Here is a 15,784-nt window from a genome sequence, read left to right on the forward strand (position 1 = left end):
GGAAGCAGCAGTCAAGAGATCAAACGATGTATTGCATTAGGCAAATCTGTTTCACATGACCTTTTTAAACTGAAGAGCAAAGATGTCAGCTTGAGGACTAAGATGCGCCTGACCCAAACTATGGTATTTTCAATAACCTCATATGCATGCAAAAGCTGGACAGTGAATAAGGAAGACTGTAGAAGAATTGATACCTTTGAGTTATGGTGTGGAAGGAGAATATCGAAAGTGCCATGGGCTGCCAAAAGAACCAATAGATCTGTTTTGGAAGAAGTGAAGCCACAGTGCTCCTTAGAAGCCAAGATCATCTCATCTCTCATATTTTGAACATATTGTCAGGAGGGAGCAGTCGCTGGAGAAGGATATCATGTTTGTTAAGGTGGAGGGTCAGAGAAAAAGAGGAAGATCCTCAACAAGATGGATTGGCCAAGTGGCAGCATCGATAGACTCAAGCGTGGTAACAGTAGTGAAGTTGGCCCAGGATCGGGCAGTGTTTCGTTCTGCTGTGCATAAGGTCACAATGGGTCAGTACTGACTCCATGACACCTAACAACAACAACTATGTGCCAGGTATAGTTATAAGTTCATTACATATTTAATTATTACAAAACCCTAGAATGTAGGTAGGAGTCCTGGTTTTGTACTGCTGGATAAGCACTGGACTACAAGGTCAGTTTGAACAGCATAGTTGGCAGCTCAAACTCACCAGCCACTCTTTGGAAACCCAGTACAACGTTGTTATGAGTTGGAACCAGCTCAACAGCATTTAACAACAATAACAGAATATTGGTATTATTATCATTATCCTTTTAGAGTTGATGAAACAAAGCCACAGAAAGTTAGCAAAAGCCCTAATCATCCAACAGTCCAGCACTGCGCTGTTAGTCAAAAGTTCAAACTCACCCAGATTCTGATTGAGAGAAACACGTGGGAATTTGCCTCTAAAATATGACATCCTAGGAAGCCCTATGAGGTAGTTCTCCTTTGTTACCTGAGATCACTGTAAGTTGAAAACTGACTCTATACTATCTAAGGATAACAAATACAACAAGTACACCTCCTTTTGTTTGAGTCAGGATACAAACCTTGTGTAATCTAGTAGGAAAGATGAAGGGTATGTATTTGCAGAAGAGACATAATTAGCTTCGTGCTTAAAACCCTCAGTTACTGCTGACCCATCTATTTCACTTTCTTTACTTTAGGACAGTGGTTCTCAACTGGGGGAAATTTTGCTCCACGAGAAGCATTTGACAATATCTGGAGACATTTTAATTTGTCATAATTGGGTGTGAGGCGGGATAGTTCTGGCATCTAGTGGTTGTTGTGGTTGTTAGGTGCCATCAAGTCAGTACCAACTCATAGTGAACTAATGCACAACAGAAGGAAACACTGCCTAGTCCTGCGCCAATCTCACAGCCCAGTCATTACCATGCTTGAGTCCAGTGCTGCTACATTGTACCAATCCATCTCGTAGAGAGACTTCCTCTATTTTGCTGACCCTCCCCTTTACCAAGAATGACGTTCATCTCTAGGGACTGGTCCCTTCTGATACTATGTCTGAATCCAGTGGTTGGAGGACAGAAATGCTTCTAAATATTGTGCAATGCACAAACATACTCTCCACCACAACAAAAAGCATCTGGTCTACAAAATTAATAAAACTAAAGGTGAAAACTCTGCTTTAGAGAAATGCTCATTTCAAAACCCTAGATTTGGCTGCAATCAAGAAAAACAAAAGCAGGATGCTAAGAAGCATCTTTAAATTGCTAGTTGTTAAGTGCCAATGAGTCAATTTCGACTCATTGCAATTCTGTTGAAACTGACCCTAAGGTCCAGTGCTCATTCTATAGTGCCATACCAGGACTTCTCACATTTCTTAGGGCTATAAATTATTTTCAAGAGCTTTAACACTCCTAAAGTCTTCTTTAGTGCAATCTATTCATTGCTATGGTAAGCTAAAATGATTCACCTCTCCAGTAAACCTGGTGTCTATCTGTATTTACTATGCAGCAATTTGTTAGGTTAATTTCCATTTTGGAGCACGGTCCACTTTTGCTTTCATTTCAGGTTCAGGAGCCAGAATTTCTTCAAAGTCTAGATTTAATTGCCCTGCTCCAGTATGCCCACCATGTGGTCAAGTGAAGCCCAGTCTGCAACTCTCTCTATATATGCAAGTTTCATTGATATTTGGGTAATTTATCAAAGCTCTTGTCTTTCAAAGATTACCCAGTCACTTACCTCAAAAGTAAAGCTCATCAAATAGAACCTCCCCAAAATGCTAACTACTGGATTTGCTGATATTGGATGTAATGAGCACCCTAAGCAATGCCTGTGGAGTCCTAGTGTGGTGCTGTGGGTTAATGCGGCAGACTGCAAACTCTATACAGGGTTGCTAAGGATCAGAAATGACTCGACGGCACTTAACAATCACAAACAAGCAATGCTTTTAATTTTTTTTTTTACATTTTACATTTAGAAGCTGATTAAAAAAAAAAAAAAAAGAATTCAGCAATGCCATCCTAATTGTTTGAGAACCAATAAATTCAGTCTTTCAGGCAAGAGGAAGGTGTAGGGTTGAGCTTCATGTCCATTTTCTTCTATCAGACTCTTTTTCCCACATTCTTAGAGGACCTCTTCATGGTAAGGCAGCAAAAATAGAGAACTAACTAAAGTGCATTGGTATCATCCTTCTTTTTAGACACAGTAATATCCTTTGTTTATATGATGGAAGAAACAAATTTCACACACACAAATACAAGCTGGAAAGCATTGCTCCCCAAACCCTCCCCCTTTCCTGTTCTAACATAACAATATTTCTGTCATCTTTTCATTCTACCTGCTCTTTCCTGAAAAAGATCCTTTTAGTTTTTTAGGTTGTTTGTTTGTTTTTTACTGTAAATAAGATTATTTTCACCTCAGTCATAAGAATAGGAAGTAGTCAAAACAACAGTTAATCTCTGTCTCACTTCCTCTAAATTTTCTATTCTAGCTAACAAAAGTTTAAAAATGGAGGTGGATGGATGGGTGTGGCATTCTGGTGTTTTCATGGTTACCATAGCTTTACTGATTCTTACAACTGCTGTTGTGTCAGTATTCATTGTTGAACATTCATATGCTACTAGAAAAATCAACATGCTGCTCAGATACTCCACAGTTGCCATTAATATAATTGCTATAGGTCCTGTGCTTTTTGTCCAGAAAAGAAAGTTCCCTTGTTTTATTTTCTTTCTTTTTGGCCAGTTGCCTTTCTCTTTGGATATTGGTCTCCCCTGCCCCCTTGCCCCCTACCTCACTCTGCCCAGGCAAGTTAGGCAGCTGAATCAAAGCAATTTCTATGAGCTTAATTGCTGATACTTATTTATAAGTGGACTCCTGGTATGGTACTGTAGGATAAACTCTGGATAGCAAACCACAAAATCAGTGGTTCAAACTCACCCTCCGCTCCTTGGAAACCCTGTATAGGGCGACTAAGAATTAGAACCAACTTAACAGTACTAACAACACCATCTATAGACATTATTTTCTGCTGGAAGTTTCCCTTTGGTGTCAGTGACACTTTTTTGGTTTTCACAATTACTAAGGCACTTGAGGACAGGGTTAAGGCGGTTACAAATCGGGCTGCAGGCCGCAAGGTCAGCAGTTTGAAACTACTAGTTGTTCTGTGGGAGAAAAAGGAGGCTTTCTGCTTCCGTAAAGATTTACAGCCTCGGAAACCCTGCACAGGGTCACTATGAGTTGGAACTGACTCCACGGCACATAACAACAACAACAACAACATAACCTTCAGAGCACAGGGGAAAAAAAAGTATTGTTGTGCATCAGTTGACAACCACTGTCAGATAGTAATACTCAAGGAGTCAAAGAGCTAGAAACAAAAATATCAGCTTCCTCAAAGGTTCAAACATAAAATATTCCTTGACAAGAACCTTTTGTGATTCTGTGCCTCTGACACCTTCAATGTTTTACATCAGAATCCTCTGAAAATAAGGATGCATTATGTTCTGGTGATGGCTGATGGCGTCTGCAGAATGACATTGAAAGTTTCATCAATGTGATGCTCCTGTCAGGGGTTTGTGTCTGTGATGTATCTACTGCAAAGCACAAGACTGAGCTGAGAGAGTCAACGTTATTCACCATTTCTTCAACAAACAGTTCCTGGGCATTTTTCCCTATCCTGTACTATGCTGAGGTGCTCTGAAATTGGAAATAAATTATATAGGAACTCTTGCTTCCAAGGAGTTATGTTCTATTGAGTAACTGGTATTAAATATATATATTCACTACCAATGGTTAACCTTATCAATGACCGGAGTCTTTGGGAAGTCCTTTGAATCTATACAATAATTGTATAGAGGATACCTTGGGATCCTATAGGGAATTAGGGTGGCATTTAGGAAAAGGAAGACTACAGTTTCTGAGAGGTGGTGCTGGGCAGAACAGACACTGATTTAGAGGCTTAAAAATGTAAATGTCCTAACTGACTGGAAAATAAATGTAATAATTTCAGATGTATGCAAATTAATGGACAAAGGAGCTCAGGAGAAGTCATTACTTCTGCCTAGATTGAGGCATAAATACTTAAGGTTTTACAAACACTACCTTTAACAGGACCAGACTCTATGAACAATAGAGAGAAGATACAGCTCTTTTAGTTTCTAGAGTAAGGAAAAAGCAAATACTGGGGTTGTGTTTGAAAGTTCGAACTCACAGAACATACAATTTGCAATGGAAGCTGAATCAAACTAGTTCTTTTAACAATCTTTTGCAGCCTTTGTTTATTTTTTGATCTCTCCAACTTGATTATCTAAATCTGGAGCCCAGAAATACATATTAAATTCGTTTCAATTATTTCTGACAACAATAGCTATCCATGTAATAAAATTCAGGATCATCAGTGCATTAAGCATTGGGTGGCAAACAGCAAGGTTGGCAGTTCAAACCTGCCAGTTGTTCCAAGGGAGAAAAATCAGGCTATGTGTTCCCAGTGTCAGAAACCCTATGGGTTTTACTCTGTTGTATAGGATTTCTGAGTCAGAATTAACTCAATGGCAGTGAATGAATTAACTCAATGGCAGTGAATTTGAATTTGGCTTGGAATGTTATTGTTATTAAGTGCCATCTACTTGTTCTGAGCCAGAGCAATCCTGTATAGGATTTCTGAGCAGCAGCTCGTGAGCTTTAACCACTAACCTTGTGGTTCAAACTGACTTTGCAATCCAGCAAAGTTGCTGTTAGGTGCCAGCAAGGCAGTCCCAACTCATAGCGACCCTATGTACAACAGAACAAACTGCTGTGCCATCCTTCACCCTCCTCACAATTGTCACTATGTTTGAGTACACTGCTGTTATCTCTGTGTCGGTCTGTCCACTAGATGTCTTCCCTTTTTTGTTGACATATCATGTCTTTCTCTAGGGGCCTCTCTCTTCTTAAAACACACCCAAAGTAGGTGACACAAAGTCTTGCCAGCTTAGTTTCTAAGGGACATTGTTGTTGCAAAGTACTGTCTAGTCGGGCCAGATGCACAGTCGACCCTACAGAGGGATACTGAGGAGTGGCTTGTGGGTTTGAACCACAAATCTTGCAGTCAGCATTTCAGAGCTTATTGTGCAGCATGGCACAAGGACTCAGCTAAGGAGCACTATTGCTGATAAGTGCCATTGAGTTTATTGCAACTTACAGTAACTCTATACAAAGTTTCTCAGGAGCAGCTGGTTTGAACTGCTGACTTATTGGTTTACAGTCAAACGCCTATCCTACAACACCAAACCAGGTGTCTGTTCTACAGAGTATACTGACTGTTCATTCTTTCAAGACAGAATTGTTTGTTCCTCTGGCAGTCTATGGTATATTCAGTATTCCTTAAAAACATCCTAATTCTAATGCATTTAATTCTTTTTCTGCCTTCTTTATTTATGATTCAGCTTTCACATGCATATATTATTGTTGTTTCTTGTTGTTAAGTGCTGTCAAGTTGGTTCTGATCCATAGTGGCCCTGTATAGGGTTTCTAAGGAATAGCACATGAGGTTCGAACCGAACTTGCAGTTCTAACTAACATTGCAGTCTAGCACATTAGCCCACAGTGCCACATATGAGGTGATAGAAAATAATGTCTTGAGTTAGTGCATCTTAATTTTCAAAACGATATGTTTGCTTTTAAACACTTTAAAGAGGTTTTATCTACAAAATTTTCCCAATGCAGTATGTCATGTGATTTCTTGACAGCTGATTACATGGGCAGTGTCTTAGACTGGTTCCCTAGAAAAGAAAAATCAGTGAAACTTATATATGTATATATACAGAGAGGGTTATATCAGGAAATGGCTCTACAGTTGTAGAGGGGGCCAAGTTCCAAGCTCATGGGTCAGATGTCAGGCTGGAAGCTTCTTCTGACTTTCACAGCTGCAGGGCATGATGAACCCAAGTGTGCTAAGTAAGATGGCTGACTGCTGATGATTCTCCGGATCATTAGACAAGATGGCAGGCCACTGGCTCAAGTCCCAATGGCCTGAGGTCAGATGATGAGCCAGAATGCAGGATCCAGACCCAGCAAAAAGCAAGCAAGTTGTGCCCAAATGCCTAATATATTACAAGTAGGCTACACTCCCAAGAAAACTTCCTTTCAATTGACTGATTGTTCATATCAGATCTGTTCATGGAAGTGGTTATAATAAATTAGATCTCATCATATAGTACTACTACATCTTGACTGCTAAACCACTCAGAATTCTTACCCAGGCAAGCTGACACAAAACCTTAACTATCACAGGCAATAATTGTGGATGCAAATAAACTCAATTGTTGACAATTTCAGTCATACCTCCATTTATCATGATGTTTCTTAAAGGTTCAGTTGTAAGGACTTTCGTTTTCTTTATATTGAGATGTAACCCATACTGAAGTCAGCAGCCTTTGATCTTCAACAGTAAGTGATTCTAGTCCCCTTTATATTCAGCAAGTAAAATTGAGTCATTTGTATATCACAGGACAATAATGAGCCTTCCTCCAATCCTGATGCCACTTTCTTCCTCATATAACCCAATTTCTTGGGTTATTTGCTCTACATACAGATTAATTAAGTATGGTGAAAGGATACAACCATAAAACCTTTTTAAAATGTTTAAACCATGTAGTATATTCCTCTTGTATTATTGGAATGACTACCTCTTGTTTTATGTGTACTTTTTCCTCATGTGCACAATTAAATCTTCTGGTATTCCTATTCTTTGAAATGTTATCCATAATTTGTTATGATCCATACAGCTGAATGCCTTTGCATAATCAATAATAAAGGTAAACATCTTTCTGGCATGCTTCAAGATTCCATCCGACATCCGCAATGATACCCATTCCTCTTTCTCTTCTGAATCTAATTTGGATTTCTGGAACTTCTCTGTTTATGTACTGCTACATCCACTTTTGAATTATCTTCAGAAAAACTTTATTATATATATTTGGACTGACTAGACAGCACTTAACAACAGCAACAACAATAATGGGTAAAATATTGAATGATGCAGGAACCATCAAAAAACGATGAATGCACAGAAACACTGAATTCTGGAGTGAGAATAGGAAGAAAACATTCTTAGAATCCACAAATTCCAACAGGGCCAGAGGAAGATGGAGAGGCAGAATCTGAGTTAGCAGTAACTTAGTTGAAGGAATTATGCAAGCAGCAACAAATGATGTTGGAGAAGATGTTAGGAGATGACTCAGATGAAGAAGAGGAAATGGATACTACTGAAAGGAAGAGAAACACTAGTGTTTTTCTAGATGAAGAGATGGGCTGTCCCTAGGGAATGGGAGAAGATTCTGTAGAGGATGAGGTGGAGGAGAACCCCACTGTCTTAGAGTTTCAGCAGAAAAAGGAAACCTTTTATATAAAAGATTCTAAAAAGGCTCTCCAAGGTTTTTTTGACCAAGAAGGAGAAGAATTAGAATATGAATTTGATGAACAGGACACTTGGGCTCTGCAAAGTGAGGTTACCTATGGATCATTCAACTGGAAAACAACTGATGGCTGAGGCTGTTCACTCAGGAAAGGAAAAGGAAGCCATGATCCAGTGCTCCCCAGAAGCTTGTCAAATCCTCGATACTTTGTGATTGCTGCATCAAGAGGCAGGATCTTGGAAAAGGAAAGCCAAGAACTGGGAAGATGAAGACTTTTATGATAGTGATGATGACACATTCCTTGATCACACAGCCTGGTTGAGAAGAAGCCTCTCAACAGAATGAAGACAGCTGGGAAGATTGATGAGAAGCCAGAGACTTTTGAGTCATTTGTTGCAAAGTTAAATGATGCTGAAAGGGAACTCTCTGAAATTACTGAGAGGCTAAAAGCCTCAAGGAAAGGTTTATCAGAGTCACCGTCTCAGGATTCTTTAGATGTGTTCATGTCCGTAATGAAATCAGGGAGTGCTTTAAATGTGTGTCCCGGAAGAAACTTCATTTGAGAACCTTTGAATTTAAAAAAGAACAACAAAGACTTAAAAGGTTGATAAAAATTGTAAAGCCAGCTGAGATTCCAGAACTAAAAAATACTGAAAATCAGAATATAGATTCAGAAAACAAAGCAAAAAACTTCACATTGCCTCTCTTTGGTGCAAAGGGGGGAGCAAATTCATATTAAAAACCGGAACAGTTGGGAAGTTACCCCCGAGGTGTCCAGAACTCCCTCCAACTCTAATGAGAACAAAAGATGAGCCTGAAGCAGAAGAGGAGGAAGAAGAAAAGGAAGAATGTGAAAAGAATCAAGTGAAAGGTGGAAGCAGTGGACTACAGCAGGCAATAGAGCCAGAAACAATGGTGCCAGACACAAGTCCTTCCACAGATTCCATAGCTTCTAAAGAAATGAAAAGGAGCTCTGGTAGCATAGTGGTTACGAATCGGTCTGCGAATCTTAAAGTCAGCAGTTCGAAACTACCAGCTGTTCCATGGGAGAATGATGAGGTTTTTCTGCTCCTGTAAAGATTTACAGTCCTGGAAATCCTGTACAGGGTCGCTAGGGGTCGGAATCGACTCAGCAATACTTTACAAGAACAACAACAAAGAAATGAAAGGCCATGGAAACATGCCTCAACTCAACCAAGTAAAACAGAATAAAGACAACCAAGAGGTTATTGAACCAGCTTCATCACTCCAGGAACGTTCAGCATTAAAGAATGCATGTGAGAAAAGCAGAGATGAATTGAAGAAAAAGAAAGCTGCTGGTCTAAGCACGCTTCAACCAACACTTTCCTTCAAATACCCAGAAGATGATCCAGACTACTGTGTCTGGGTCCCACCAGCAGGTCAACGTGGTGGTGGCAGAACCCATGTTAATGACAAGTGTGGCTACTGATTGCTTCAGAATACTCAAAGAAGATCTTGTAGACCATGTAACATGGGATATTTGGGATAATATTTCAAGTTGAATGGCCACAGAAATTAGGAGAATCCCTTATAAAATCTGGTGACCTGTCTTTTCTTCTGTGCTCTCAACTTCTTGAATTTATCATCCACCTGATTTTCTTGAATTTTGTATTATGTTGTGTTTGTGTATGTATATAGAAAAGGAACCATATAGTTTGAGAAGTAAAATAAGAGAAACGACTCTACTAAAATGAGAAAACGACAACAAGCAAACTTTATTTGCATGTAATGTTAATGATTACTGTTGTTGTGGGTAAGTACTGTCAAGTCCGTTCCGAATCATAGAGACCCTGTATAGGGTTTCTAAGGAGTGGCTTGTGATTTGAACCAAGACCTGTGATTATCAGTCCAATACTTATCTTAGAGTGCCACACCATGACCCCATGTGAATGATATGTTAATGATGCTGCTGTTGTTAAGTGTCATAGAGGTCTAGTCAGTTCCAACCCATAATGACCCTGTATAGGGTTTCGGAGGAGCAGCTGGTGCACTTGAATCACCAAATTTGCAGTTCAAATGGCTTTGCAGTCTGGCGCATTACCTCACAGTTCCACACCAGGACTCTTAATTTCCATGTACTGTTGCTTCCAAGATTTATGTGGAATGGACATGAATATTCTATTCGGGGTTGGCTAGGTTAGCCATTGTTATTCACATGCATTTAAGTCTCTATTTCTTAAAATTTTGTATTAAAATCTACTGTAATTTTAAATCAATATCTATTTAAATTTCACCAAAAAAACCCTCAAAGATGTCTCTATTCTTAACTCTGTCTTTGCAGTACCTGTAACATGCTTAAATATGTTTTTGTTTTTCTCAATTGCTTTCTTGTCTCCTCCTTTGCCAACCCATGCCTATGTCTCTTTCAGATTTTAGATTAAACTCTACTTTCAAAGGAAGGGGAGTCTTCCATGAATAACACCATGGTTACATGGCTTATACATTTCTGCCAGACGATACTACACCACTTTCTGTCTCTTCAAAGCTTTACTTTAGTGATAACTCAGGTGTGACTGTTTGGTTAAATGTTGCAAGGCCAAGAGACCACAAATTCCATGAGTTTAAAGACAATCCTGAGCTTTGCTCAATAGAGTACCTACACGATCTAACACAGTTCTTGGTAAATAGCAGGTATTCAATACATATTTGACGGAATGAACAATGCCCAGAATGTGTTTGTGAGTATTAGATGGTTAAGATGAGTTAAAAATTAAAGTCACAAGGTTGTGAATTCTATTTCCTGTTCTGATTCTTACCTCTTCTGTTTATCAATTCCTTCTTGGTATCATTATAGCCTTATAGATTCCCCATTTTCATTTCTTTGTAAATTGTCTATGTTGTTGTTGTTAAATGCTGTGAAGACAGTTCTGATTCATAGTGACCCTGTATAGGATTTCTGAGGAATGGCTGGTGGGTTTGAACCACTGACCCTGTGGTTCAAACCAACCTTCAGGTCTGGTGCTTATTGTAAGGTGCAAATGCAGACTTGAGTAGGTGGAACAGAGACCATATGACTCACAAGTCTAAAATATTTACAATCTGGTACTTTACTGAAAAAAAATTAAAATTGCTGATCCCTGCAAAAACCTAAGCTACTTAAGTCTGTCAGAGTTGATACTTTGCAGAAACATTTGGTTTGAGGGTTGTGAGCAAAATGTGCAGTAGTTCTCAATGCTAAGTATAAAAGTGCGTTTCAAAGCTCAGCTATTTTTGGATCAGCTATCATCTGGGATTAGCCATATTATGGACTTCCCCTGAGGTTACACAGATAATCAAGACATGATGGAGTATTTCATGACATGAAACTCATCCAAACTCCACAGGCAACTTGATTAATATAAGGTTTACAATCACATTTAATTCTAGTTCTGGCTTTGGCTCTGCCAGTAACTAACATGACTTATAACGGAGTGCATGCTATATAATGTCTCACATGTACAGAATGAATGAATTTAAATCTTGCTTTTGAATTTTGGCCTTATACTCTACAAGTGACATGGCTGTGTTACACCTTAGTGTACAGCTCATTCCCTCATCAATACAGGCAGAATAGTAATAGTAACAGCATCATACACTGGGGTGGTTAAGTCTGAAAATGCATAGACAACATTATCTATAACATGGCAAAAGTTTGTGATGAGATTTTCCACCTTGAGCAAGCCATTTTATCAGTCTCCTTATATGATAAATGAGGAGGTGGGGCTAGACAGAGCCTTATTTGTAGCACTACTTGGTCTGCTGTGGAAACCGGAAACAGAAACTATTGTTGAAATCAGGGGCTTTCAAAAAATATCAAACTGACCAATTTTACAAACTCCACTTAAAATATATGACATTATATCAAGCACTCACTCGAACATCTTGTTAATTTTCAAATAAAAAGCTGACTAGCATTTTAAGGCAGAATAAGATTTTCTAGCACCTTTAAGTATTGAGTCACAATGCAGAATGAAGGACCAGCTTAGAGAGCTGCAAGTGTTGAGATGAGGCATCAGACGAGTGCCACTGTGCTGTGAACTTTCACAAGGATGTTGCTCCACACTGAAGCAACAATCCTGTAGGAACAAAACCTGGGAGGAGTTGTCAAGAAATTTATTTTCTTTGTTTTGGAGAAGGCTCTTAGAGACTGGGAGTATATGACCATATTTTCTTATTTGTAGTATTTGACAATTTAATTGAATGTTTTTCAAATATATCCAGTGATCGAAGGAAACGGGATGTATTATTGTCACTGTAGGACTTCCCCAGAATACAGAGAGAAATTTTCTATAATACCCCAAGGGCTATTATATCTGGATTCTCTTACATTTTCTGCAGTTTAGGGGAGGAGAGTAGGTGAGAACAACAGAATTCCTAAAATACATTCTTGCTGACATTGATGTATAACCTGAGCAGTGAAGAAATGTAACAAGCATGTTGCATATCTTGGTTGCCACACATTGTAGAACACACACAAAGTAGGCAATACACTTACACAAGAATCTTGTTGTGTTGTGTTGTGAAGTGCTGTCAAGTAGGTTCCGACCCATAGCGACCCTGTATAGGGTTTCCGAGGAGCAAATGGTGAGCTTGAACCACCAACCTTGAATTCAAATGGCTTTGCAGTCTGGCACATTAACCCACAACAACACACCAGGACTCCTTACACAAGAATCTAGCAGGAGCTTAATTACTTAGTAAGTGTGAGCTACTCCTCTCTTTTCATTAAAGTTTCAGCTAAGATCAATCCCTCAACCACATTCATCTGGCAAACCAGAGACAATTGATTGAAAACACTTTCTAGTCCCAGCACATGGTCAACAAAACTACATTGATTTAAAGTACTTTAAGCAATTGCTTTGATTTGTAAAGCTCTGAACAGCTCTGATGATGTGGACTAAGCATTTATGTGGTACAAGAGCACTGTGGTTGCTTCTCTTCTTCTTTATGCTCATTTTTATGATCAAGATAGAATTCGCTGAGATGCTGGCTCAGAACAATACAAATAAGAACAACATACAGTTCTTAATGTTCATGTTCATATAAAAATCATCTTCAGAGAATGGTAAGTTTAATAACACCAAAATATATTTGCGGAGTAAATATATTTGTGTCAAGAGTAAAATATGCTGTGTCATGCCTAATATCTTAAGGAAGAACTTTTTTCATAATTTTAAATACAAATTAATGAAAGTTTAGGGAAATATCAAATATAAGTAATCTCTTCTTTCTAATAGGCAAAATTATTTCCGTGGGGAACATATTATTCTATTCTCCATTCCTGGCCTTGGCAACTCCTGATTTAATGGTTTCCATCATAACAGGTTATATTTACTCTTTCTAGAATTCAATAAAAATAAAATAACATGCTACACATCCTTTTGTGTCTGGCTTATTTTGCTCAATGATTCTGAGATTCATTCATGTTGCTGTGTGTATCTGTCATTTGTTCCTTTTACTGATGAATAGGATTCTATTGAAAGAATGTACCATAATGTGTTTATCTATTCACTTGTTGATGGATATTTGGATTGTTTTCAGCTTAAGGCTCTTATAAATACAAACCATGTAGACATTTTAATGCAAGTCTTCAGGTAGACATGTTTTCATTTCTCTTGTGTAAGTTTAGCATCTCTAGGTCCCATAATTAATAGATCTTTCACTTTGCAAGAATTTGTCAGATTGTTTCCAAAGTGGTTGTACCATTAAACATTCCCATCAACATTCAATTCACTACTTGATATTATCTACATTTTTCTTTTGAATTTTAGTCATTTTACTGAGTACATAGCAGTATCTCAGTGTGGTTTGAAAATGCATATTCCTGATCACTGATGAGGTTCAACATTGTTTCATGTGGTTGTTAAGCATCTTCTATAGAAAAGTGTCTATTTAAATGTTTAGAATTTTTTTCTTTGATTTTTTGCCATTATATTATTGAGTTCTAAGGACTATTCATATATAGATATGCTAGATACAAGTCCTTTTATGTCTTACTAACTATTATAAGGGGAAATTTACAGTGACCTTTACTCTTGGTTTATCTACCACTATTAGTAATAGTGATTCTCTAATACCTCTACAACAAAAACTTTGTTTCTGGTTGGTCAGAAGTGAAATATCTACTAATACATTATATTCTCAAGGAATTGCTTAGTTTACAATTCCCCAGTCATTTTTTTTTTTTTTTTGTCTTTGTACAGTTTCAATTTGCTCATGCTGTTTTAATAGTTTAAGAGATATGAAAGAGGTCCTCATAGATTTGTAATATTCATTCTCTGAACGGTTTCTTCCAATCTAGTTTCACTACTCCAGAAATTCCAAGCCATCTCAATCTACTAAATACCATTTATGTCTCCTCCAGTTAGAGAATCTAAAGAACTCCCCTCCATCCAAAAAAGTGAATTCAAGTTAAGCATAGGTACCGCACTGTCTTTTTTCCTCTCAGAGATCATAGCTCTGCTTCCTATTTCTTAGTGTCTGAAAACAGTTGCTTTATAAATGTTTCTAATATGCTAGTTATTTAGAGAAGAATCCATTGTGGCCAGACATAAGAAATCCCATTATTATTCTTAAAAATCAAGTTAGCCTCAGTGATGTAACAGTGTGTGCATTCAACTACACATTTTATTAGAACATTTCAAAGTTACTTCACTTTACAATAATACAAATAAGAAAAGAAGGTGAAGAGGTAAATGTGTCAGTATGAGTATGTATGTTTTTTATATATTCTGTGCCATATTTTTAGCCTAACAAAGATATAAGAATCAAAATTATAGAGACTAAACATATTTGCAGAACAATCAAGTGTTCAGATCTGTGATTCCTTATGAAAGGAAAGGAAAAGACGGTATAGACATGATCCTTCACAAAACGTAGCTCATGAAAATATTCTTTCTCTGTCCTAGGAACCCATATGAGAAACATACTATTCTGGTTTGCCTGTCTCTCAGAGTATATATCAAAATCAGTGAACAGTGCAATGGTATATACTGAAAACAGAAGTGATAGCTGTTTGAATTAGATGCATAATTCAGTCTTCTTTTGTCTTTGTCAAGGAGTGGGTGAAAAGAGAGATCTGCTTGGTTGGCCTATCTGTTGCCTACCTTTAACCTAAATGCAGACAAGATTTTGGGTCTAATACATTTTCCTTGTTTTACTGTATTTGATGGCTAGTTTCACCTTATTGTTGATCCTTCTTCAGTAACCTATTTTGAAGTCACTCTTGATGTCCTAGTAAACCCTACATTTGTGAGAAGATAAGATGAGCTTGTTGCCATGGAGATTTATGTCTCAGGGAAGTAGTATTTAATCTCACAATATTTTTGCATATTAATTGGGCCAAAAGGCTTTGGTTCACAAGCAAAGAAATGGATTCACTAGTAAAAGTACGACACACTCTTTGTCTTCACATATCTATTGCTTATTCTTGATAGTTAGGTTACAGTCAATTCTGACTCCAGGCAACCTCATGTATGCAAACAAGAATTGCTCCACAGAATTTCTTTCAGAAGCTGACTGTGCGGCCAGTATTACAATGTGCTTCTAGGTGCATTAGAACCACCAACCTTTGGACTAGCAGCAGAATACTTAACACTTGTGTAAATTTGGATCACACGGGTTATACACATTGTAAAGACCAAAGATTGGTCGTTTGCTAGACCAAAGATTGGTAGTTATAATGCACCCAGAAGCACCTCGTAATACTGGCCTCGTACTTGACTTCTGAAAGGTATATACATGTTTATAAGGAGCTCTGGTAGCGTAGTGGTTACAAATTGAGCTGCTAACCTCAGGGTCAGCAGTTCGAAACTACCAGCTGTTCCGTGGGAGAAAGATGAGACTTTCTGCCCCCATAAAGATTTACAGCCTCGGAAACCCTGTACAGGGTC

At 38.1% G+C, this 15,784-nt stretch overlaps 1 pseudogene; it reads left to right on the forward strand.

Moving 5' to 3' along the window:
* Positions 1–7,615: 7,615 nt before the first annotated feature.
* LOC102818647 lies at positions 7,616–9,342 on the forward strand (annotated as a pseudogene).
* Positions 9,343–15,784: the final 6,442 nt, after the last annotated feature.

The sequence above is a fragment of the Chrysochloris asiatica genome, unplaced genomic scaffold (assembly GCF_000296735.1).
Source record: "Chrysochloris asiatica unplaced genomic scaffold, ChrAsi1.0 scaffold00075, whole genome shotgun sequence".
Lineage (NCBI taxonomy): Eukaryota > Metazoa > Chordata > Mammalia > Afrosoricida > Chrysochloridae > Chrysochloris > Chrysochloris asiatica.